Source organism: Aquila chrysaetos, chromosome 4, assembly GCF_900496995.4.
Source record: "Aquila chrysaetos chrysaetos chromosome 4, bAquChr1.4, whole genome shotgun sequence".
Lineage (NCBI taxonomy): Eukaryota > Metazoa > Chordata > Aves > Accipitriformes > Accipitridae > Aquila > Aquila chrysaetos.
In genome coordinates, this window is record NC_044007.1 from 12,575,957 (window position 1) to 12,599,370 (window position 23,414).

General features: G+C 39.0%; 1 protein-coding gene and 1 long non-coding RNA gene across 15 annotated transcripts in view; one reads left to right on the plus strand and one right to left on the minus strand.

Moving 5' to 3' along the window:
* The window catches only part of RNF139 (ring finger protein 139), a 41,420-nt gene that overhangs the window by 15,704 nt on the left and 2,302 nt on the right, over positions 1-23,414 (minus strand). For 4 of the 14 annotated variants that reach the window (XR_003922904.2, XR_003922903.2, XR_003922907.2 and 1 more), the window contains exons 3-9: positions 19,622-19,746; positions 18,461-18,598; positions 18,211-18,342; positions 16,005-16,732; positions 13,438-13,618; positions 11,802-11,886; positions 6,093-6,279 (exon numbers count right to left, since the gene is read on the minus strand). The gene's annotated coding sequence lies outside the window, so the exon portion shown is untranslated. Of the gene's footprint in view, positions 1-3,230; positions 3,357-6,092; positions 6,280-11,801; positions 11,887-13,437; positions 13,619-16,004; positions 16,733-18,210; positions 18,343-18,460; positions 18,599-19,621; positions 19,747-23,414 lie in introns of those variants that run through there. The other 10 variants (XR_003922905.1, XM_030010807.2, XM_030010806.2 and 7 more) reach the window with 10 other exon arrangements.
* On the plus strand, positions 4,262-5,832 carry LOC115340038. Its single transcript, XR_003922908.1, has 3 exons — positions 4,262-4,634; positions 5,142-5,248; positions 5,520-5,832. It is a non-coding gene; the product is annotated as an uncharacterized LOC115340038 (long non-coding RNA).

A 23,414-nucleotide genomic window follows, 5' to 3' on the forward strand; every position in this document is an offset into this window, starting at 1 on the left:
GTTTTATATTTTAATACCTAAGCACTGAAAATAGAAGAATTCTGAGCAATTCAAGTATTTCTTTTTAAGATTCAATATTATTTGCATTGATATGTATAATATGCATGTAAGATGTAGATTATGTGCATATATTGTAAAGATATACTGTGTACTATATCTGATATTGGAAAAAAAAAATGCAGATCAGTATCCTGTTTTGCAAACATCATCACAGCCTTTTCCCACTTTTCTCTTAGTTTCATTAATGCAATGCAGTTTGTAAAGTGTTTTGATTTTTATATTCCATTTTCCTGTAGGATGGCTTTAACTTGGAAAAAAAAACCCCTCATAATTCTGCTCTTGTGTATTAGTCATAGACTTTAAAGGGAGTATTTATGATCATGTAATCTAAAGTTCTGCATAACAGGCTGTGAAGTAGCAAACAGTAGTTCTTATATCTAAAATAACTCATGTTCTTCAGAAAGAGATTCAGCTTTGTTTTGAAGATCGCAAGGAGCAAAGAATTGTGTTCAGAATTTAATGCTTGACTTCTGAACAAGGTTTTACTCTCAGTTAGCAAATTCCTTGAAGCTTCCTAAGGTGATAGCAAACTGTAGCATTGGGTTTGATTAGAGCCACATCAAATATTTGCATTGGAACCTGACACCACATGAACTTTGCTCAGCCTCACGTTTCACTGCAATGTTGATGTTTAATAAATATTCATGAAAACTATAATTCCAGTTTGGAACCAACATTGGTTTCCTATAAAAGCCACTGAAACTTGTGATTTAAATGTAAAAGCAGCATAATAATGGCTCTTTTGGCTGAATGTTTCCTTTAGACTTGGAGTAAACGAACTCTCAGGGTATTTGCAGGTATGAAGGTAAAAGGAAAAACTCACGCAAATCCTTATGAACTAAAACAGAGGAGTTTTGCACAGCTTGAAAGCTCAATTCTTCTGTGACAGGGGAACTTCACATCCCAAAGCAAAATGTAATTTCAACCTGCTTGCTTGGCTGGTTGCGTTAACAGCTGGAAAAACCCATTCAGTACAGACACTTCAAAGTGCATTTCCAGCCAGCCCCTAGACGCCTGGTGGCCTGGCCAGAAGATGGCAGGCGTGTTTTGTGGGAGGAAGGAAAGTGTGCCAAACAGGCAGGTGTTCTGCTTGCAAGAATAAAGTAATTCACAGTCAAGACTAGAAATGTTAACATTATTTTCATTATCCTTGTAATGATTAAACTGTAAGATAACAAAAGATAACAAAACCTGCAATAATTAACAGCTGCATTTGTACGGGGGGAGGGAAGCCCCTCTGACCCCACTGGCATCGCTGATGTGGGACGTGCTCCCAAGTGACGCAGCATGGTGCCAGTCTTGCACCTGTGCTGCCCTGCATTTCGTGTCTGGCTCTGTAATAGCACAGGTCTGAAAAAGCCACGGACGAATCCCACACAATTAGGTTACAAGTATTAACCCAACACCTCCTCCCAATCCTGGGCTTTCTGATCCAGCATCCACTCTCACAACTGGCAGGAGAGGTCTTTTCTTGCCTTATGAAATGACAGTGAATTATAATCCACTGTTAATTCTTTGCTTTGCTCTGTTACTATGTCCTTCTTTCCTTCCATAACTTTGGCATGGGGAGGGGCAAGGATTAGCATGCAGTGAATTTAGATGCTGCTTTACAGTTTGACACTTTCCCCTCTCATTTATCAAAGACACAATTTCTGAATCCTTTCCAGAACTGCCAGCAGTCCTTTTACTTTCTTAGAAGTAGAATAATTCTGCCTGGTGTTTCAGCCATTGGTAACTGGATAAATCTCTTAGTTTATCAACTTATTTTTGAGTTGGCTAGAAGTGCAAATTTAGGAGAGCAAAGTACTTGCTTCCCAGTAGGGGCTGAACATTCAGTTTCCACAAAGTTCCCATTCACTGACCTGGCATTCCTCAGTGTGGAAATACTCTGCGTTTATAGAGAAGACTGTTGAAGAAATACACATGCCACTTAGAGCAAAATGTCATGATGCTCATAATGTCTCTGAACTTACGGGAGACCATTTCATGGTTTTGGATGAGGACTGCAAGAAATGTGACTTTCTAGACCAAGGAGCTTTACTGTAATTGTTAGATACTCCACTCTACTAGAGAGGTGAACTGCTAACAGTGATTTTCATTTGTAGGCTTTAGCTGATCTTTCAGATATCCTGGGCACAGGTCACTGGTTCCCCCAAAGGTCAGGACAGAGGTCCTGAACGTAATTACATTTTGTAATGGAAACTGGCATAGGGAGCAAAGGACAGGGTTGTGACAAGATGGGGTAATATTACATAGACATTTGTCAAAGGTTTTAGGGCCAGACATGTTATATCACTGTAATCCAGCTAAGATGTCACAGCTGTGTGACTAACTGAAGCCAAGTCATTGTTCTCCAGGACAGAATGAGCCTCCTGTGTCAATGGAGGTGGTAACAGGAATGCTGAGGAAGCTATGTGAGAAGTTGCTACTACTGAGGAATCCAAGAGTCTTAAATTAAGAATTTGATTAATTGTGGATGTGCAGTTTCAACAGGAGATTCAAAGGCTCAAAATATTTCCCATTGCCACGGACTTTTTTTGGTGGGGTGGTATTGTGGGCTTCAATCTACGTTTCAGTTGTGACCTACGCACATGGTAGTGACTGTACACAATGGCGCAGAAGCATGCTGTTTGAGTACTGCTAACACTTGCATTGGAATCTTCAGACCAGGTCACCCAGGAGCTACATTCACTTACGGACCAGACGGAGAACGGATCTGAATGGAAGTTCAGTCTTCCATCATTGCTCAGGGTGGGCTGAAACACTAAGGCTGTCCAAAAACTCTGGTCTATACAATCACTTTGTTTGCAGTGGAGCTAAAGAATGGGGAAGCATTTTTGGGAAAGGCAGCTGATACAAACAGAATAGAACATACCACAAAGAGGGGAAAGGGTTTTTTTCCATGCATTTTCATTATGGCTAAGACTTCTGTTTACTTGATTTCCATGCGCATATTCTGAGCAGCTAGGATTGTCATGAACAAGGAATGAAATGGAAGCTTTAGATGTTTCAGTACTCAAAAGTATATGTGGAAAGGGTACAGGAATAATAGATTTTTTTCTGCTTATTTGAAAATACTGCAGCCTTACAAGAAGTTTCAAATATTCCTGCAAAGGATGGTGTTATACATGAGATTGAAGAAGGCGGCATAGCGTCCTCAGCCTCATTACTTCATGTAATATAAGATTTATTTCTTTTAGTTAAAAGCACTGCAGCCTTCAAACCAAAACATATCCATATACCAGTTGATTTTTTGAGGAAAAAGTGTCCAGTGGTGATCACATTTTCTGCATTACCTTTGAGGGCAGGAAAAAAAGAGGATGACATAATACGCAGTAAAGGATTATTCAATTAGGTATTACAGAAAGCTTTCCATCTACAAAGGCAGCTCAGCACAGAGATGAGCTTTCTAGTGAGTTGTGGAAATTCTGCCACTGATGGTTTTTACAACAGCAGGGTAGAAAAATAGCTAAAAGGAATATTCTTGATGCTTTTACCCTAGTATAGCAAAAGTATAGATAGTCGTTATTCATTTCAAGTAACTTAGCATATTGATATTTCTGGTAATAGCAGATGGTGATGAATTGAATCAAAATTACTATGAATACCTATTTAATAACTTGCATCAGTGTACTGGCTGAACATTCATAATTAATATCTACACAGAAAATGATGGAGTGCTTCTAACATTTGTATTATGCCACTATGATGTGTTCTGTTCTGTCCTATTCTATTCAGCTACACAGCATTGTTTCATGGTGCATTGAACTGGAAAAGGCATCCTGGAAAAAAACCTGGAAGGAAAAAATGTTTCCCTTCTACTGGCTGGGCAGTTCCTCAGTCCAGCACAGTGTTTCCACACAAGCTATGTGCTGGTACTGGCTTTTGAAGAAACGTTTCTGGAATTGCACCCTCAGTTTTTCCCAGATAAAGAAAGTCTTCAGATACCAACTATGCAAAATATATTTGTCTGGCATGACAGTTCTTACAAAAGGATCTTTGTTTGCACTGTCAGCAAAAAATATGCTGTATTCTCCTTTCTGAGAGCCAAATTCTTGGTCCCTACCCAGAGTCTAATTAAACAGGATTCACTCCCTACTGCTCAGTGCTGTGAGAAACCTTTTCAAGGAGCAGCTCTATCTCCTGAATGCCCCCTCCTAATATTCCCAGGTGTTTTGGCCAGGGTGTCTGTAGTGCTGCTGTATGAGTCATGCTCTCTCTCGTCAACCATCTCTGAAATCCTTTCAAACAGGAGATGATGTGTAGTGCTCGCACTGGCTTTAGCAGGATTTGGATCAGGCCATCTGGGTAAACTTTCTTGATCTGTTTGAACTGCTGGACTTCTGTGCTGCTGGTGAAATGGGTGGTCCCGTGTTTTATCTCCTGGCAACACGGTTCAGTGGCCTCCCTTTATCCCAGCATGGAGCTCATGTGGCTATAAAATGAACCAGACTATGGACTGAGCATCCTTTTTTTTCCCCCTAGATTAGTTCCCTAATTTGGATTATCACTTGAACACACGATTGCAACTGCTGGCCTGAGGAAGAGGATGGGATCATGCACAAGAAGCAGGGGTAAGGACAGATCCACCTCATTGAGCAGTGGTGGACATCCTTTGACAACTTGATTATGCTGCTTTTCATCATCTGTGTCCAAAAAACTTGCAGTTCACATATGTAAAGATTGTAACTATAGAAGCTAACAGCTTCATTAACTTTTCCATTATCTTTTTTTAACTGGAAGGAATATTTCTTGGGAGTCAGAATTGGACTTTTTAACAAAAGCAAAATACTGAAATAAAAAAACCCACAATCCTGAAAAACCCCTGTAATCCCTTTCAGTGAGGCTCTTCACAGGAAAAAAACAAGTGTCATATGGTCTGACTGGCTCATACTCTTAACCATGCATGCTGTTGGTGATTGTGGGAGGAGGGGAACAAAGCCATGGAAAGAGCTTGGATACATTAGACCTCAGAGTAATATATCTGACTATCAAGGACTGAGTGGCCCATTCCATTATTATTGTCTCTCTTTGCCTCAGATTTTTGTAGCACTTTGTTTGTTTGCTGGCTTTTTTTTCAGAAGCCAGTTTAAAAATAGAAACTGTCACGACTGGAATGTTTTTCTTCTTGTCTTGGAAGACAACATCTGTAAGAATTATAAATGTGCCACTGAAAAATGATTCATAGGTATGTGTGTGAACGTTGCATATTCCAAAGCCAAAGTAATCTCTAGAAAATACAAAGTAATTGTAGCCATTGCCTAAAGTCTGTTATACAGGGACCACCTATAGTTTTGGTATTGTTTCATATTTGTTCAGCGTTCTTAGAGCCATTTTGAACCACCCATTCCTGTTCCCACCCAAGTTATGTTGCCAAATTTAATCAACATTCCATTTCTGTAAAGATTTTTGTCTCAGCAACTGGCATAATACACTGTTTTTACATTTTCCTCTTTCAGATTTTGTGTACTGGAATAACATCCAGATTTTATATAATGGAATAACATTTGGCCATAAGGCCAAATTATCAGCTGTTGTCATATTGTTGAGCTCAGTGGAATTAAGAAAACCAGCTGAGTCCATGACAAATGGGGAAAGTTTCTACAGAATTCACATTATTTGTGTTTAATGACACAAAATCAAGGAGAGGTATCTAAATCTAAATGTTTTTCTTCAGCTCTCAAGAGAAAATGACAAGAACAACTGCCATTTAACTTGCTTTCTTGTACTGTAACAGCAAGCATTTCATTAATAAAAGTACTTTGTATCAAATTTCTGTTCTAGTAATACTGTGGCATGCACTGCATGGTCTGCAAACAGTGCATATTCGGTTCATTTCAGATGGAAGCTACCTGTCGGTGATTTCACCTTAGTCAGTGGAAATTGAATGAACTGAGGGATAGGATTTGCAGCTGTTTTATTTGAAATTAAGTCCAATAGGACTTTATGTCTCTGACATAAACATTATAGTGATAGGTGCCAAGAATTACTTAAGTGAGACATAAATACTTAAGAGAAGCTGATTTTCTTACCTGTGGTAGTTCTGAGCCTTCAGTACTCATGGTGTCTTTTGGAAACATCACCGTTTTCAACAGATTCCTTAGTTTTCTGATATATCTCCTACTACAAGCCCTCCTTCTCCAGTTGTGTTCTTCAGTCTGTCATCCATCACTGATCTCCATCCTGGTCATCGCTCCAGTCACTATCAAATCTTAGCAGCTTTTTTAAAGGAAGTAATAAAAAATATATGCGTATTATACCTGTATACACATACCTGTATAAAATAATCAGATTTGAAAGCATTTTCTTTTGTAGCTCCTATATTTCTCTGCACTCTCCTTTCTCCATTATACTTAATGTAACTATACTTTTAAAATATATTGTGTGCAATGCATCTTTCTATAAAATCCAAGATGCACATTGTGAGCTATCTGACAGTTAACAACAGGGAAATTACAGGTCATATAAACCTGGCCAGGATAAAAGTGTTAACCAATAACACACAGAGAATGTTCCTGGGTTGGACTAGGGGGATTAAACAACATGAGCTGATTATGCTAATTTTCTTCATCTCTTAATGTCTTTGGATTGCTTCATTGAAGTTGACAGAAGAATTCCCAGTGATTTATGTGGAGAGGTATTTCACCCTTCATTTCCCAGAAAGATGTCTGCTTTCTATGATAAGTACAGTAAGTATCTGCACATAATAAGTATGAATTTCTTCTCTTTTCAGTCAAACACTTTGTGTCTAAGAATTCAGAATACAACAGTAAATGTTGTGTTACACAGAGTTGGTTTTGCCTCTAACCAACCACTACTACAAAGTTTAATACACTAACTGTTACTTTCTAGCACCAAATACCTGGCAGCTTTTCACTATTATGTTAGACAAGGAAAGTGAGTCATATACTCTCCTTGCCTCTGCACAATTTCTCATTCAGGCCGTTTTCAAACTCATCTAGTTTTCACATTATTTAAGCAATTAGCCATATGAAACCTCTTGTTCTCACTTCTTCGTCCCTGAAAAGTAATATTCCACCAGATAACTCCATTAAGTTCCCATTCTGGGACACACTATCACCTCTGCTGCCATGTACACAGAGAGGTGGTTGGAGCAAGGACCAATTTGCTGTTTCCTAAATGCCCCCCACTTCCATGTGTGCTTAGACATCATTAGAGGTGATAAATAAGGTAATAAAATAAGCTGAACTGTAACCAGGAAGAGAAAGAAAACCTCCTTCCTTAGCTATTAGCTGCTTTTTACCATCCTTTTTAATCTTCACTTATGTGAAGCAGGCAGATTAGCTTAAGCAAGCAGTTACAGCAAGAGGTGGGAGCCAGCAGGGTTTTAGGATTCATTTATCTCATAATGGGCTATTGAAAGTGATTGCCGAGCCTCTCCTAATCATTTTAAGAAGACACAGGCCCACAGCTGAGTGCAAGGTATAACATCTTGGTCCCTTGAAGTAATGAGAATTTTGCAACTTAATTCACTGGGGCAGGATTTTGTGTTAATGTCTCCTTCCATTCCTACCACTTGTTTTGTCTGCTGGAGTCAGTTCCAGGCTGGCACGGATTTCCTGGCAAGGTGGTTCTCCTGGGGGAGGATGAGAAGGTTGCAGCTGCAGTTTTGATACTCCCTGGTGTGGTGTGGTTCCATGTCACTTGATGGGTGTGAGCCTTCAGAGCCCTCCTCCCCTTCTCCAGGCCAGCGTAATGGCTGGACGCAGATCTAAGTAATGCCCCTCGCCCACCGTCTTTGTTAACTCATCAGGTGTTGCAAAAACTGTGATGGCTGTCGATTGTTGACATGAGAGAAAACCAAACTCCTGCTGAGGCTTTACTTGCTTCTAAAATAAAACGAAGGCAGAGGAACATGCACAGTGGCTCCCAAGCGGCTGGGCTCTGAGGCTGCAAGCTGATGTCTCCAGCTGCTAATGGATGCAGGTATAGGCACCGTGCTCTGCAGCTGCACGGACTGTTTGGGCTTTGCAGGCTGGGGATAGAAACACATCTGAGAGGTGCGTCATTAGCCATGTCAAGACTGGCCTCTTAGATGGCTTCTGAAGAGTGGAGTGACCTGTCTGCACTGGTCACCTTTGGGTGTACCCCACATAAACTTCTGCATCTTTTTAGTCCTTGTCCAGCCTCTTCTTTGTCCCAGCTACTGCAGGCTTGGACTGGGGTCTGAAAGACCTCAGGCTGTATTCCTCTTTGTTCCTCTTTCTCTGCTGCCCACCCAGGATCAGACCAGAAGTAATTGTATGCAACAGCCTCAGCCTCCTGAGATGACTGAATGGAGTAGGTTGGTCTTTCTCCACTGTAACATGTGGCTAACCTTAACTTACTGTGGATAAAGTTATTGCAGAGTATCACCTGGCAGCATCACCTGTGCCACTGTGATGCCACTGTGAGAGATATTATCCTCTCTAATGTAACACATTCAAGTTCCTCTGTTGCTTTCCCAGAAGTAATTAGAAAACCACTTTAAGTAGAAAGAATAAATTCGTATAAAATCCCACATTTTCAGATTGCTTTTAAACCATTTCAGCTGCTAATACAGTATCATTGACTTGGACACTGGAGCTTCATGGCAGATAATAGAAGAAGAGATTTGGAATGAGCTAATTTAGTATGGGATATCTCTGGCAGTAAACAAGCAGGAACACATTCCATCAATTTAGAATCTGTAAAACTGAATGTCCACAGCAAAAGCTGAGAAAACTGCTTTCTTCTTTCCCCACAGGGGTGTCTTAAAAACAAATAGGAACTAAGGTAAAACTTAAGAGTCTTATTTTCACACATAACCAAAATTCCTCTTCTGGGTTGGAATTCAGCTGAGGTGCTAATGAATCCTTCCATAGCATCAGAAACTAAGTCTGAACAACTGCATTTTAACGGGATCTTTCTGATTCTGATGAGAGTCCACAAAAAAATTTGGCAGTGACATTCCAACATTAGAATATATTCCAGGGCAAGGAAATTTAGAGAACAGCAAGTTTGAAACCACCACACAGTACAAAAGATAAGCTTCTGAGTTTCAGAATAATTAATGAAATCTGCATAAAGATACGCTATTCCTTTCAGCCCACTATGCACAGTAAAGTGATTATCTCAAAATTAGGAGTGTTTGAAGACAGTTAATGGTAAAGATGCCATGAACCTTCACAGGAAAAATATTGACAGTAGGTTTCACTCCCCCTCACCATCTTCCCTCCTCCACAACTAGCAAAAATAACATGAAATGTCAAGCACAACATCAAAATAATTGAAGGGTGATTTGCTGTTTCTAAAATATTTGTAGCTACATAAACCATCAATTTATATATTATTGCCCGCACATGTGTCTGGCTGATGATGCATGCAAGCCAAAAGATATTTCTAAATCCAGCTGTTTCTCTTGATACTGCAGACCAGAAGTGTGAGTGGAGTGGGTCATCAAAGGCCCTGGTGTGCTGGTGGAGTTCATCTGAGACTTGAATTATGAGAATGAAAAGACAAAAGAATTGGGACAGTTAGTGAATGTAGGAAGAAGGGAAAAAGGAAGCTAATGGGGCATCCTGCAGGGCTGTGAAGCTGAGAATGAGAAATTTTATATTAATGAAGATGATGGTGAAAAGGAAGTGCTCTGAAAAAGGAATAAACAAATGACACCCAGTTTAGAAAGTGTGGGTGGCAGGAAGAACAGTGACACCATTAGTCACAGATAAAAGAAGTGAGGGGACAGGTATGTTAAGAAAGAGGTTGAGTTCAGTCACTACTGCACTGCATCTATGCAGTCAGTGAAAGAATCTTACTATATGTCAAGGAGAGAAAATTGTCTTCATTCATGGACTTCAGAGGCTTCAAAAAAAAGAATTTCCCTATCATTTACACATAGAGTTATATAGCAGGAACAGATGAAATTGGGATAAGGTCAAAGAAAAGCAAGTATCAGTAAATATTACGTTATATTATATGATATGATAGACTATTTCAGTTCGAAGGTACCTACAAAGATCATCTAGTCCAACTGCCTGACCAGTTCAGGGCTGATCAAGTTAAAGCATGTTATTAAGGGCATTGTCCAAATACCTCTTAAACACTGACAGGCTTGGGGCATCGACCACCTCTCTAGGAAGCCTGTTCCAGTGTTTGACCACCCTCTCGGTAAAGAAATGCTTCCTAATGTCCAGTCTAAACCTCCCCTGGTGCAGCTTTGACCTATTCCCACGCGTCCTATCACTGGATGCCAGGGAGAAGAGGTCAGCACCTCCCGCTCCACATCCCCTCCTCAGGAAGCTGTAGAGAGCAATGAGGTCATACCTCAGCCTCCTTTTCTCCAAACTAGACAAACCCAGGGTCCTTAGCCGCTCCTCACAGGACATGCCTTCCAGCCCTTCCACCAGCTTTGTTGCCCTTCTCTGGATGCATTCAAGGCCTTTAACATCCTTCTTAAATTGTGGGCCCCGAACTGCACACAGTATTCAAGGTGAAGCCGCACCAACACTGAATACAGCGGGATAATCCCCTCTTTTGACCGGCTGGTTGTGCTGTGTTTGATGCACCCCAGGACGGGGTTTGCCCTCTCGGCTTCCAGGCCACACTGCTGACTTGTATTGAGCCTGCTGTCGACCAGCCCCCCCAGATCTCTTTCTGCAGGGCTGCTCTCCAGCCACTCCTCTCCCAGTCTATACTTGTGCCTGGCGTTACTCCATCCGAGGTGCAGAGTCTGGCATTTGGACTTGCTAAATTTCATCCAATTATATTACATTCTATTATATTATATTACATTGCATTATATTATATTAATTTATTTTTGCTGCATTTTGGATGACACTGAATGAAACAGCTCAGCTGAAAAGAGCTAAATATTTATGTGGATGAGGATTTGGACATGGATATGAATATGGAAAATGGATATGAACTTTTATGTTTCAGGAGATGAGGAAACCATTAATGGCACATGGTTAAGATGACATTTATCTTTTTCACGTTGTTGCCTAATATCTTTCCCATTGATGACAATCAGACACTGGACAAGATAATCAAGGATCTAACTGGCATAGCCTAATTTGGTATGATAATTCTCTTGGGATCTAGAAACAAGTTTTTAAATTCATGTAACTGACTTTTCATTTAAATTACTTTTATTTTTGCAAGTTTATCAAGTAATGCAAACTTCCAAGTTTGCAACTTTGAATGATCGCCTGAAGAGCTAGGTGTTTTAGTGGTCAAATGTAGCTTTAATTTTAAATTAAAGAGGAACACAGAGACCAGCCAGTTTGGAAATGAAATTTTACAGTTCATTGTATCTGAGCTTGTGATTCTTTAGCTGTAGTGAAATGCCGATATCAGTATGCAGAAGCATTTGCTCCCTGTAAAATAATGTAGATTTGTCCAACATCTGTGGAGGAAATGATCTTCAGAGCTTTGTGGTCTACAAATCACCATCACATGACTATACAAAAATAACCCAGTGGAAAATCTCTATTAAGAGTTAACAGCACATGTTCTTTCTTTCCAAAATCTCCCTCATTTTTATCATAGGCATAACAAATGTCAGATGAAGAAGAGATTTTTAAAGTAAATGGGGAAAAGAAGAAGAGGGGAATTTCCAAACTTTTAGCAAAAGGCCCGGCTGTGACTGTTACTGTATGGCATGCTGTATGCTTTTTATTTGTGTTTGTAAATAAGTATTTTCTTTGGAGAGGGCTGGCAATTTTTAAAATCATGATTTTCCCGTATTGAAGAATACTTACAGAAGCTGCTCCTCTTTTGCCTGTATCTGTCCCAAGCTCGTATGGGATTGATTTTGTATATTCCACAATGGAAACCATAACAAGCCTAAAAATGAATGAAATTATTAAAAAGCATTCCCCTCTGTCACCCTTTCTTCCAAAGCTCTGCTTTTTCTTGCTAGGCTCTGCTTGTGAGAGCTACCCTTAATCGCCTCCGGAAGGAGCTGTGCTTTAACCTTGCCACTGTTTTGATGAAAGCCCTACTCGAGTTTAGTTGGATAGCTGCCTGGAGATGGGCTTTAGATCTAAATTTGCTACAGGATTCTGAGTAACCAGCTGAGAGGGGCTATTTCAGCAAAGAGGTAGAGTTCACATTGCTAATGAGACCATATTTAGTGTGCATAGAGAACTTCTGCATGGCTGGAACAAATCTGGCCTTCTCTAAGGATGGTAGAAAAGACTTCATGTTACTTGATCATTGTCTTAGGAAGTATTGTAATTGGTAAATATATAAATAGATAAAAGGAGATATGCATAGTGTATCAATATTCATTACTAACCTAAATAGTTTATATTGATACATAGTTTCAAGCACACTTAAATAAATGGGAATATTTTGAAATCTACCCAAAATGTGATATGGTACATTTGTTCTTAACATCTCTATTTGTTACTACGGAGAGGTGGTGGCCTCTAGTGGACTCTGTATAGGACGAAGGCAAAGCTGAGGCTTCAGGGCAGATGTAATTGCTACTATCAGTTTTCAAAAACCTATGGCACACTGCAGATATGCTTTCTCAATTTTAAACTCGGTTGGAGCTATTGTGTAGACAAAGCTCTAGGTGCCTTGGACTTTTTCTACTGAATTTTTTAAAAGCCATTTTTAGAAGGCTTTAAAGCCAATTCAGGCTGCTTGGAACATAACCTAACGTGGGACTTCAATGGCTTTAAAAGCAGGATTAGCTGAAATACTTTCAAACCTGGCTTGAATTTTTCATATTATAGTAGATTTTCCAAGTAAAGTCTAACATTTCTTCCAATCCTGTATGGGAGTCCCCTATGTTTGATCACGTAATGGGACACGTGACTTTGCACGCCCATGGCAGGGCTGTCCATCTGTCCAGTGGGTCCCAGTTTGGGCTGTAGGCCCATGTGTCAGATCACACAAGGTAAGCCTGCATCATTAATCATGGTGAAAATCTACAGCTGAGGGCTTTGGCTTCTGGAAGGGCTCCATGGCATCAGGTACTGCTGTGTAATGATCCACAGCTGCAGAGCAGGGCAGCTCACCTGTCCCTACACAGAAGCTGCAGCTGGTAAAGAGATCTAAGATGCAGCTGGCAAACAGATCCCAGCACCTAGCCTGTGGGATCAAAAAGCAGGAGAGAGTCTATGTGGCTGCACAGCAAGCACCTGACCTAGAAGTGCCATAGCAGAGGATGATGAAAAGGGAATCAAATGAGTAAATCTCACATGCAGTGCATGAGATTGGGCAGGTCTTAAATCAGTGATTCACTATTAAGTGTCTTCACTGCTTGTGAAATAAAGTGGAAGCACCTCCTTCTAGTGAGAATTCATTCACTGATGTTTGTCTACCTCTTTAGAAGTATAAAGTGCTATATAAATGTGTTATCAGAACGGCAAGAGGAAAATTTACCTGTGAGTCGTTGGTTGTTGTGTATTCTTATCACTGGCATTTCATAATGGTTTCAGTATCAAGGCTGTTGATAGGATAGTCAATGCCAGACTTCTCCGGCACAAAGCTCTCCGAGTCGGGGCCTTATTCCCTCACAACATTTGCAGTGCTGCAGCAATCATACTTCTGTGGATATTTTGAACTAGTAAGACAAATAAAAAAAAATAGTGCTTATAATTTAATCCTTACAGATGATTATGTATTACATTCTCATGAATATGTATGTTCTCCCATATGTCTACCCACAGAATTTTACCTATTTGGTATTAATTCTATACTTCTGTGTAATTGGATCCTTATAGAAGATCTTTCTACATACTGAGCCAAGCTTTTTTCTTTCATTTTATGATATAAAGTAATCCCACACAGGCTGTATTTTTTCCTTGACTGTTAAATCTGCTATTGAGCAATTCCCTTCCTGATGATTTGCTGAGAATGCGATGGAAAAAAGAGAAGTTTCAGTCAGATCTTCCAAAACAAGAGAGAACACACCCAGAGGTAAAGTGTATACACAAGTAGAATTCAAAACAAGTTCTGTAACATATTTTATACATAATTTCATATTCTATAGAAGAAATGCAAATTTTGAGATGATCCTGGCTGATTGTGTTACAATTGCATAGAGCTCTCTTAAGAACTCATGAAGATTTGGTTTTTTCTTAATTAGATTCTTGGCCCTTATATTTTCTTTTACAATAAGATGCTTTTATTGCACAATAGCAGAGTAATAGGGCTTTTAAAGGGTGTAGACTTTGTTTCCCTGAATTGTACAGGGTGGTTTAAAGGGGCCTTATCATAATAAAAAAATTAAGCCTTTGATCTTGTTTTTTGCCAAACACTAGCAGTATGTGTGGGAAAAGGTTAATTTCAGTCTTTAAGTCTTAGACCTGTATTTAAGATCAAATGCACTCAGAAATCCATTAAGATGGAAAGTTTAATTATTAAGACAGTCTGGAAATTTGGCATAGTTTGTTCAAAACACTTATAGAAACCTTAATTTACTCATTTGATTATAAACAGTGTTTACAAATAGAGTTGTAAAGTCAAAATTGACACATGTGCTACCAGGTTACTCTGTAAGCACCTCTGAGCTTCAAATTGGAGTACACGTGCACCTAAATTTCTGGTGTCTCGGTTGCTATCTGATCTTCAGATGTGCGGAGGATCACCCTAATGTCATTTGAAGTTGATGAGGATCGTAACACTAAGCAAACCTAAAAGTTGTATGCAAGCAGTTGCAAGGTCTCTCCACCATATAGTAATACTCCAGCCTGGGCAATCACTAATAGCTTTAATGACTCTCATGATACAATAGAGTGGGGGTTTTGAGAGCTGAAGTCTAAAGTTTACATGACAGTCTTTTTTTTTTTTATCTTTTTATGTAAGTTTCTAGTCATTGTGATTATGATAAAAACCTTGAAAACATTAACAGAATGTACTTTACAAGCCCCAAACTCCCAAAGAATAATAAAAAAAAGAACATAACCTAAAAAGTGTTTTATAAAGAGGAAGCAGTACAACTTTTAAGTAAACCTCTGATCTAGGTGCAGGCTGTAGGCTCATTTTAAAATGTCCAGTATCTTCCCTATTCAGAATCTAAGCAAGAGCTGTAGGTAAGTGGGAAATGGCTGACAGAGGCTGTATCAGAATAAAAAAACTATAGAATTATTTTGATACTAATTCTCTGAAGCTATTACCAGTTTATAGAAGTGTTAACAAACTGCTCTTCTTGTATTCTACCCCCAAAATCCTGTACATGTGTTTATAGATCTCTTTGGCCAGCCACACTTTGGGAATGAAATTACCCAGCCATGGAAGAAACAACTGTACCTTTCTGTGCTGTGGAAAACCAAAGGCAATACTGAAGAGTTGGTTCTTTCTCCTTACATAATCACATAATTAGCTTGCATATGGGAGAGACGGAAATCTGGAAAAATTTTGTTGCGATGGTATTATCACTGCTATGTTACTGATCATTTACTTTGCTTGTAGCCACACCAAGAGCAAGACTTCTGCTCACGATTCCACTTGTATTTCTAAGTGGCATTGCAATCTCTAGTTTGGAAGCTGCTTCTCTGGAGAACGCCATATCCCTAATATGTCTACAGATGAACATTTGCCTTGGGCCCTTAACATCGTGTCTGCATTACCACCTATTTTTGTCAAGCACAATGTGCTTTCAAACCCCCCACAGGCATAATTTTGTAAACCACTTAAAAATCACATTTGTTAGTGGCAATACAGCAGAAAATAACAATGCTTGGTATCAACAAATAGTTCCTTTGGTGCATCATGACTAGCAACTTCTAGAAAAGTAGTTGTTTCTCCCTCAGTTGTAGTTCATGCACAAAGGCCTATTAATACTTTTTTTCTGGCCAAGATACATAGTTTTGAGAAAAATATCAGTTATTCTTCAGATAATAATTTGTACTGACAAGACAAGTTTATATTCTGGATTAATTCAAGAGTGAAGAGTGTAAAAGAATGGGATAAATATGGATGAAGTTAGTCTGGATTGTGGGATTTACCTTCTGCCACGTGCCCAGTACAAGATGCAGGATCCCTTGTTCTGCACAGATTGGTAGACCAGCTGAAATCCCATGCACTAAGCCTGTGTCCTGTGGGTTTATTTCCTGCTGGAGAGCAAGTACTCTGCTGACCAGGTTTAAAATACTACCCAGGGATTGCAGTAGAAAAAGCAGAGTAAGTAGAAGTAAAGTAGCATCTGAGGACAAGGTAGTGTATCCGTGCTTTAAACACGGTTTTGAGTAAGACTCATCTGCTAAAGCTTATGTATCTGGAAGTTAAGCATTTAAAGTCATAGTCACTCCCAGTTCCCTTTACAGTCTATGCTGATAACCAGGCATGAGTGGACAGTGGTTAAGCTCATCATCAGACAGGCCTCTAAGGTAAGTCAAGTGAATTGCCCTCTGGAGGTGTCTGCATCCCTTCCTGTCTATATTGGGAGCCCAGACACCTACAGACAGACACCTACACTATAGATGCCACCATAGATATCTAAAAAGTTAGATGTCTAAATCTGAACTGGTTGCTCTAGTCTGTCTTTATAGTCCATGGAAATCTGAAGTTCAGGCAGTAAAGCCCAAGAGGGAAACTACCTATCAGCCAGACTAAGGAGACTGATAGAAAATATACAAGGGTAACACAGAGTCAAAACTGTACAAGTTTATGTTGCTGATCCAGATCATGCAGGCTTCAGGGAGTAAGAGGTGAATTTCCAAGAGGCAGCACAAAGCTGAAATGCAAGAAACAGATGACTGGGCATGCCTGGCAGAGATCATTGAGGTCTGGGCAATACTGAAGCGCAGTAATAAAACAAAATTGATAGCTTCTTGGATTACATAGTTGTAAAGAAATCAGGCAGGACAGACTCTGGCTGTCCTTGCTACGGGCAAGCAGTCTTAAATGCTGAGGAGCATTGTTTGTTGGGGGCAAAGTTTTTGTAACATAAAATCTTTCTCTTGTAGTTGTGCAAGCATATAAAAAGACAGTGGAATAAAACAAACAAACAAATATAAACTTGCAGTTCATTTTCCTGTTAAAGCAACACTATAAACTGAATGGTTATGGAGTATTACATTGGGTGATACAAGTGTCATAGCTCCACTGAGCCTGTTTACTTTCAGGCACCCAAAAGTTTGGCTCAAACCCTCTGTTTGTTTACCAAATACAAATATCTATGTTACACATAAATCTCCATAAAGGCAATTTATTCCCTCCCCATCTGTTATTTCCTTTAACAGAAAAATCTTCTTGAAAAGAATTCGTGTATGGTATTAAAGTACCTGAGGAAAACAGGTCAATAAATCAATAAACATGTTTTCAGATGTTGTAGCACCTTTTATGCCCACATGCATATTCTATACATTTATTCAACCCATATTTGAAAAGAAATTAATTCAAAGCATCTTTGCTGTAGACTGAGAGCAAAAGAGAAAAGAAGAGTACAATAATGGCCTACTGCATGGTAATAAATAGACTCAAGGCTGATCTTTTTTCTTTAAAAAAATTCAAAGCAATGAACAATTCAGCCATCCTCAACACTGGCAATTCTCTTGTCTAAGAGAACATGAGTCACTTTATTCAGCACTACATTCTTCCACAGGTTATCAAGGTACTGAAAAATTCAAAAGAAATATAAGCAGTTTAAAAGCAAGGTAAATCCTTGGATTTCACAAGTGGGATACAGACAACGGGCAGCAAGCATTCTCCTTTATTACACAGGACTGTTTGCTTATGTATCCACTCAAACATCTTCCAAACAAATACCTTAGGATGCAAGAGAGACCAGCAGCATTGGTTTTGACACTGTTCATGCAGCCTGTTGTCCCTCTAGTTCACAAATCTCATCTTTGACAGTGACTGGTATCTGACCTTTGCATGAATATAAGAAACCCCACAACAGGTAGGTATGGAATAACTGGCTCTCCGTATAAGATGGCTTGTGGCTAAAGTTTGGCTTCAGTCCTGACTCATAATGTTCACTCTCCTTTTTCACATTTAATTTTGATAACCATTCTGCTGTCTTGCCTTGTTCTGACTCTTCTTTAGCTCAGAGCATTTTCTTAAAGAGCTTGCAGAGGACAGATTTCATACCCTGCATCTTGTTTTATAGCAGCGCTCTCAGCAACAGCACAAGGAAAAAAAGGACGAGGGTGGACCTTGAGAGAACACAGGGAATGGAGCCAAGATATACTGCCCAAAACCTCATACCTTGCTACAATGAATATTGCCAGTTTTCTGCCCCTGCCTGTGAGATTAGGAGGAGAATTCCATCTGTCGGCTGCTTGTCCAGGTCTCCTGGATATGGCTGGTGTATCCAAATTTGGGGAAGGAAACCAGATTCTTTTGTTTATTTAGAAAATATAATTATTACAAGTATCACCTAAAATACTAAAACATAACAGATACTAACTTTTGCAGAATACACGCTAGTGTTATAAAATAAGCGCAATAGTCATACCTCTCCTGTAACAGCTGGATATCAGCTTCATTGGGCCATTTTGAATTTAGTGCCAAGGGTGCCTTGCTCCTGGTAATACTGCTTCATTTACACAACTGGTACAGCAAGCGCACTCTGAGGGATTGCCAACAGTGAACCCTAAGGAACAGCGAAATAGTGCATCAGTCTCTGCCTCTGTATCCATACAGCTACTTCTGACAACTAAGATTGTTTCCGTTTCAATACAAAATGATGTTGCTCAGAAATAAGCTCAGGCTGCGATACCGGTCCAGCCATTGCAAAGCAGTGACTTTTGGTCGTTACTTATTTATTTTGCATTTGCATCTGGTTTTCTGGAGGTGAAGGAGTTTCTCTTTACAAACAATCTCTAGTTGCCTCCTCTCATAGTCCAATTTGATAGTTGGTTGAATACAATACTAAAAACAGTCGGCTGGAATTACTCATCATTATTTTATCTGCACAGGAGACACTCATGCAAGCATAACATGCATATTCAAATTATTTTCTGTGAGTGGCCAGTTTACTATAAAAGCTTTCCACCTTGTAACTCTCATTCTTAGGAAGCTAATTTATGTTCTTACTGGTAAGGGAAAGAGGAATCAAGACTTTAAATTTTTTTATCTTTATTCATCTGCATAGAAATCAAGTGGTTAATTAAAAACAAAACCACCATTATATAAAAATAGGTTAAAAACACTATTTGGTATGATGGTGGATTTAGCATTTGAGTCACTTGCACACTTGGGAGATGACTATATCTCTGTAGCTATTATGAACTGCCTGTAGCCTTTTCTTTCCATTGATGAATGAAATATTAATGTAAACTATCATCAGGATGTTACACACCACCTGTTTCTGCTTCCTTTCCCTTTTACCTGTTATCATACCTCTCTTTATTTTAAATAGATTTATATATCCTCTATAAACAATTAAATAAATGGAGCATCTTGTATGCACTAGAACTTTTGAAGATCTCACTGGAACAGTGCAAGTATTCTGAAATTTAAATAGATAGTAATTAAAAATTCATTGCCACTCTCCTAATGAATTAATCCAGCAGTTAAATCTGCACAACAGCTATTCATCAGGAAAGTTCTAAATGTGGATTCTAATCTATTCTGATTATTGATTTGTTTCTTTAATTTGAGGGAACATACGCACATGACCCTGCTGAGAAAAGAGTTCATTTGCTGGTTTATAAGACTGTCAAGCTTCCAGAAAATGAGGATACCCATAACATATGGGAGCTTGTGGCATGGCTTAAAGGAACCTGTCTGTCTTCATTCCTGTCAAGAAGAAGAGTTAGTATTATTAGCCTGAAAGTAAATGTTACCTAAAGAGGGACTGAGCACCACGGATATCCTGGGGAAGGCATTTGGATACTGCATGGTTGTGGACTTGTGTATAAGGTACGAACTTCAGACCTACATGTAAACTCTCCAGAGGCTTAAATCTAAAACATACATATGTTCAAAAGAAGGAGGGTAGGACTGAGCATACAATTTGCATGTTAGAGTGGAAGACAGGTTGCTTAAGGATGAGCTTAGTTCTTGTTGGGAGAGAGGAGAAAGGGTTGAATTTTGGAGCTGGAGGACTTCAGCAGGGCTGGGAAGAATGACTTAAACTGGAAAAAGAGGGGACCAGCAAGGAGCAACAGTGGACTGGTGAAAGCCTCCAAAAAGCAGCTGTAGGCCCTTTTAAAGTAATAGATTGGGAACAGCCAGGCTGAGTATGTTAACAGGATAATGTGGGTGGAAGACTCACAGAGTCGAAAGTGAGAAAGTAAGAGAAAGCAAGCAACCAATGAAGAGGAAAAACAAGGAACACAGAGAAATCTGTGATGTAAAACTACCTGAACACCTCTGGTGAGAAGTAACAAAGCTCCTGTTCATCACCTCTTCCACTGAGTGTGTAAATAGGCTGAACAACTGCTTAGGCTGCCTTTTCAGTGGTATTTAAGTCTTATCTTCCGTCACTAATTGGCTTTGTTCAATAGAGGTAAACAGGATCAAGGGGCAACACAGTTAATGCTGACAGAAATGTTTTGTATAGCATAAAGGAACAGCTGCTTCAGTCACAGAAAAAAATTATCAAGATGGGGTCACTATAGGTCATTTAATCCATTTTACAGGACAAAGTGGTGAATGTCTGCAAGGTCCTAATCCAGCTGCTTTGTAATGCTTTGAGAACTTTGTCTTTTTTCCATGCTTCAAAGGAAAGGTAATGGTACAATATCCTTTGCATGCTACACAACCTCAGTGCTTAGGGGCCACATGAAGGTGTGGGCAAAGGTGCTTTACAGCATCTGTATGTTCACCTGACTTCAGAGCTGGAGCTGCTCAGTCCTCACAGCAGGTCTGCCACTCTAGTTCATGCTCGGCATTTTTATATACCCCAAAATGAATGTTACAAACGTGAAAGTACATTCAGGTGCCCCTGATGATAGTCTCAGCTTTACACTGATGCAGGAGAACCTCTGTACAGTGGAAATTCCCAAAGACAATTTTAGACCACCTAGTCCTTTTCTTGAGAAACATGTAATAGAAAACAGCTAAGTGGGCTCAATAAATGTAAGCTCTATATACTGCTTTTCTCTGGCATTCCCTACTCTCTTTTGGAATATTTCTCTTTCATACCTTTCCCCTGATACATTTTAATGCAGTTCATTAACTGCAACAATTCAGCCCTCTCACCTTACCCAATTTATTAACAAAATATTTTTTTTTTAACTCAAAGGATGTACTGATCTTTTATCTTCTTCAAGTGGAACACAGATATTGGAAGACAAAGGGCAAAGTTTTCCATTGTATTTAGTGTGAAAAACTCCAGGACTCATTTGAAGAAATGCTGTGCATCCATATATTAGAAATGTGAGAGGAATTATAGTAAACACCTGCTTTCGGCTCTTCTCAGTTAAAACAGCTAAGAGCTTGTCTAAGCTAAGGCTTCACTTAATTATTATACAAAGTGGATACCATGTTTTAGAAAATTAACCTTTAGAAAGTTGTTCCAGTTGTTAATTATTTTCACCACTAAAATTTTGTGCAGTAGTCTGATTCTGCCTAGTTTCGCTTCAAACTTGCCATACATCAATATACATTGATGGGTGGCACTGTTATGTATAATTTTATTGTGTGCTGAAAATGTTGTTTTATAAAGCAAGTTACTTAGAGACTATGTTTATGTCAAACACACAAACTTCTAGTCAATAAAGTGAAGAAATTGATCTCTGGAGACTCGTACTAAGAAGTATTTTTCCAAACCTTTAATAATTCTCCCAACAGTGTTTTGAGCTATGTGCAACTTATCTTAGACTGAGGACACTGTAGCTGAATACAATATTCTAAAAGCATTTACCCTGAAAGACAGAAAAAGTGTAACTTCTCATCTTGTACTTGATAACCCCACGTTTATATATCCAAAGACCATACTATCGCTTTGAGGCATAGTGTTCCAGAGGGAGCTTACTTCAGTGATTGTCTGCCAAGATCCTCAGCTTTGTTTAAACCACACAATGTGCCTGTCTGCTTTCTGAATGTAAAAAAACATGGAATAATTTACATGAACAAGATGAGGACCAAAAAAGGCCTTGACACTGTGTAAGCACTGCTCAGCAATAACTAAAACATCAGTATGTTACCAACACAGTTTTCAGCACAAATTCAACATAGCCCCATACAAGCTACTATGAAGAACTTGTAACTCTATCCCAGCCAAAGCCAGAACAGAGTCCTGACCCCAAAATTGTCTTGAAATAATTTAGAAATGTTTATCAATGTAATAATGCATATGATTGTACAAAGCTGTACAAGGAGGGAAACAGTAATGGTCAGAAAGATCCTCTGTTTGCACTTGATTTCCTACAACTTCTCAAGATTATTGTAACTTCTCCTTTTATTGCTAAATGACAAGATCTTATTCTTTTTTGCACTATTTCAGTAAGTAATGGTATTTTAAGCTCCCAATCTTGTCTTGTATTCGTATTTTAGACTGTAGATAGGATTTCAAATTTTAGCAAGTGGTCAATATATTTCAGAGCTCCTTTTTTGAGCATTGTGTTCCATTATCTGCGGATGATGGAATACCTACACAAATAATTGTAGGATCAGAACCTAGCTAGGCTAGCAGGACCGGAAGAGCCACATCTTCTTCAGAAAAGTGAGGCAGAAGAAAAGTAGCTTGTCCATGCCTCTCTGGAGCTATCTATCTTCAAGTTTCCTAGAAATTTTGACCTGCCTAAATATAGTACTTAACTGGTAAAACACAAACTGTGCATAGTTGCAATTTATGGTATCAAACATTTACCAACCTTTAAATCTTGGTCTCGCCTTAGCTAACAATACTTACCTTTACACTGGCCAGAGAAATCATGTTACTCCCTTAATAGAAAGTTCCTTCATGAATAATATTCTTTTACTTCACCACATAAAAATGTAATTATTAAATGTGCAGCCAATATTTATGTAGGATGAGGGCTTCCTAAAATTTCCTGCCAATCTCCACAAAAAGACTTGTCTTCCAGCTCTGCAGTCCTTAGAAGGCCTCACAGAAATTCTGTTAAAGATGGCTGGCATTTTTCTGCTGATTTCTAAATAAGCATTTTTCTAGCTTTTAGGGCTGAACATCATCAAATTTTCCATGTAGTATTTTAAACAATTTCCTCCTACTTCTGTCAGTTAGTGTATAAACCACCTTTATTAGTTTGGTCACTCATAAAATAAATCATGTTAGGAGAAAACTAACCTATCAGCAAGAAAACAAGAAAATAAGAAAATAAAAGGAAACTTCTGCATTTTTCAGAACATTGTGAGAAATATGCATTTCAGCAGGCTCACAAGCTCTGCTGGAGTGGCAGGGACTGATGAAAGTTACTCTACACCACCTGCTGAATTGAGTTAAATAGATGGTCTGATTAAAGTGTCAGTTTAGCCAATGGCTTCAATTTTACTTTTTC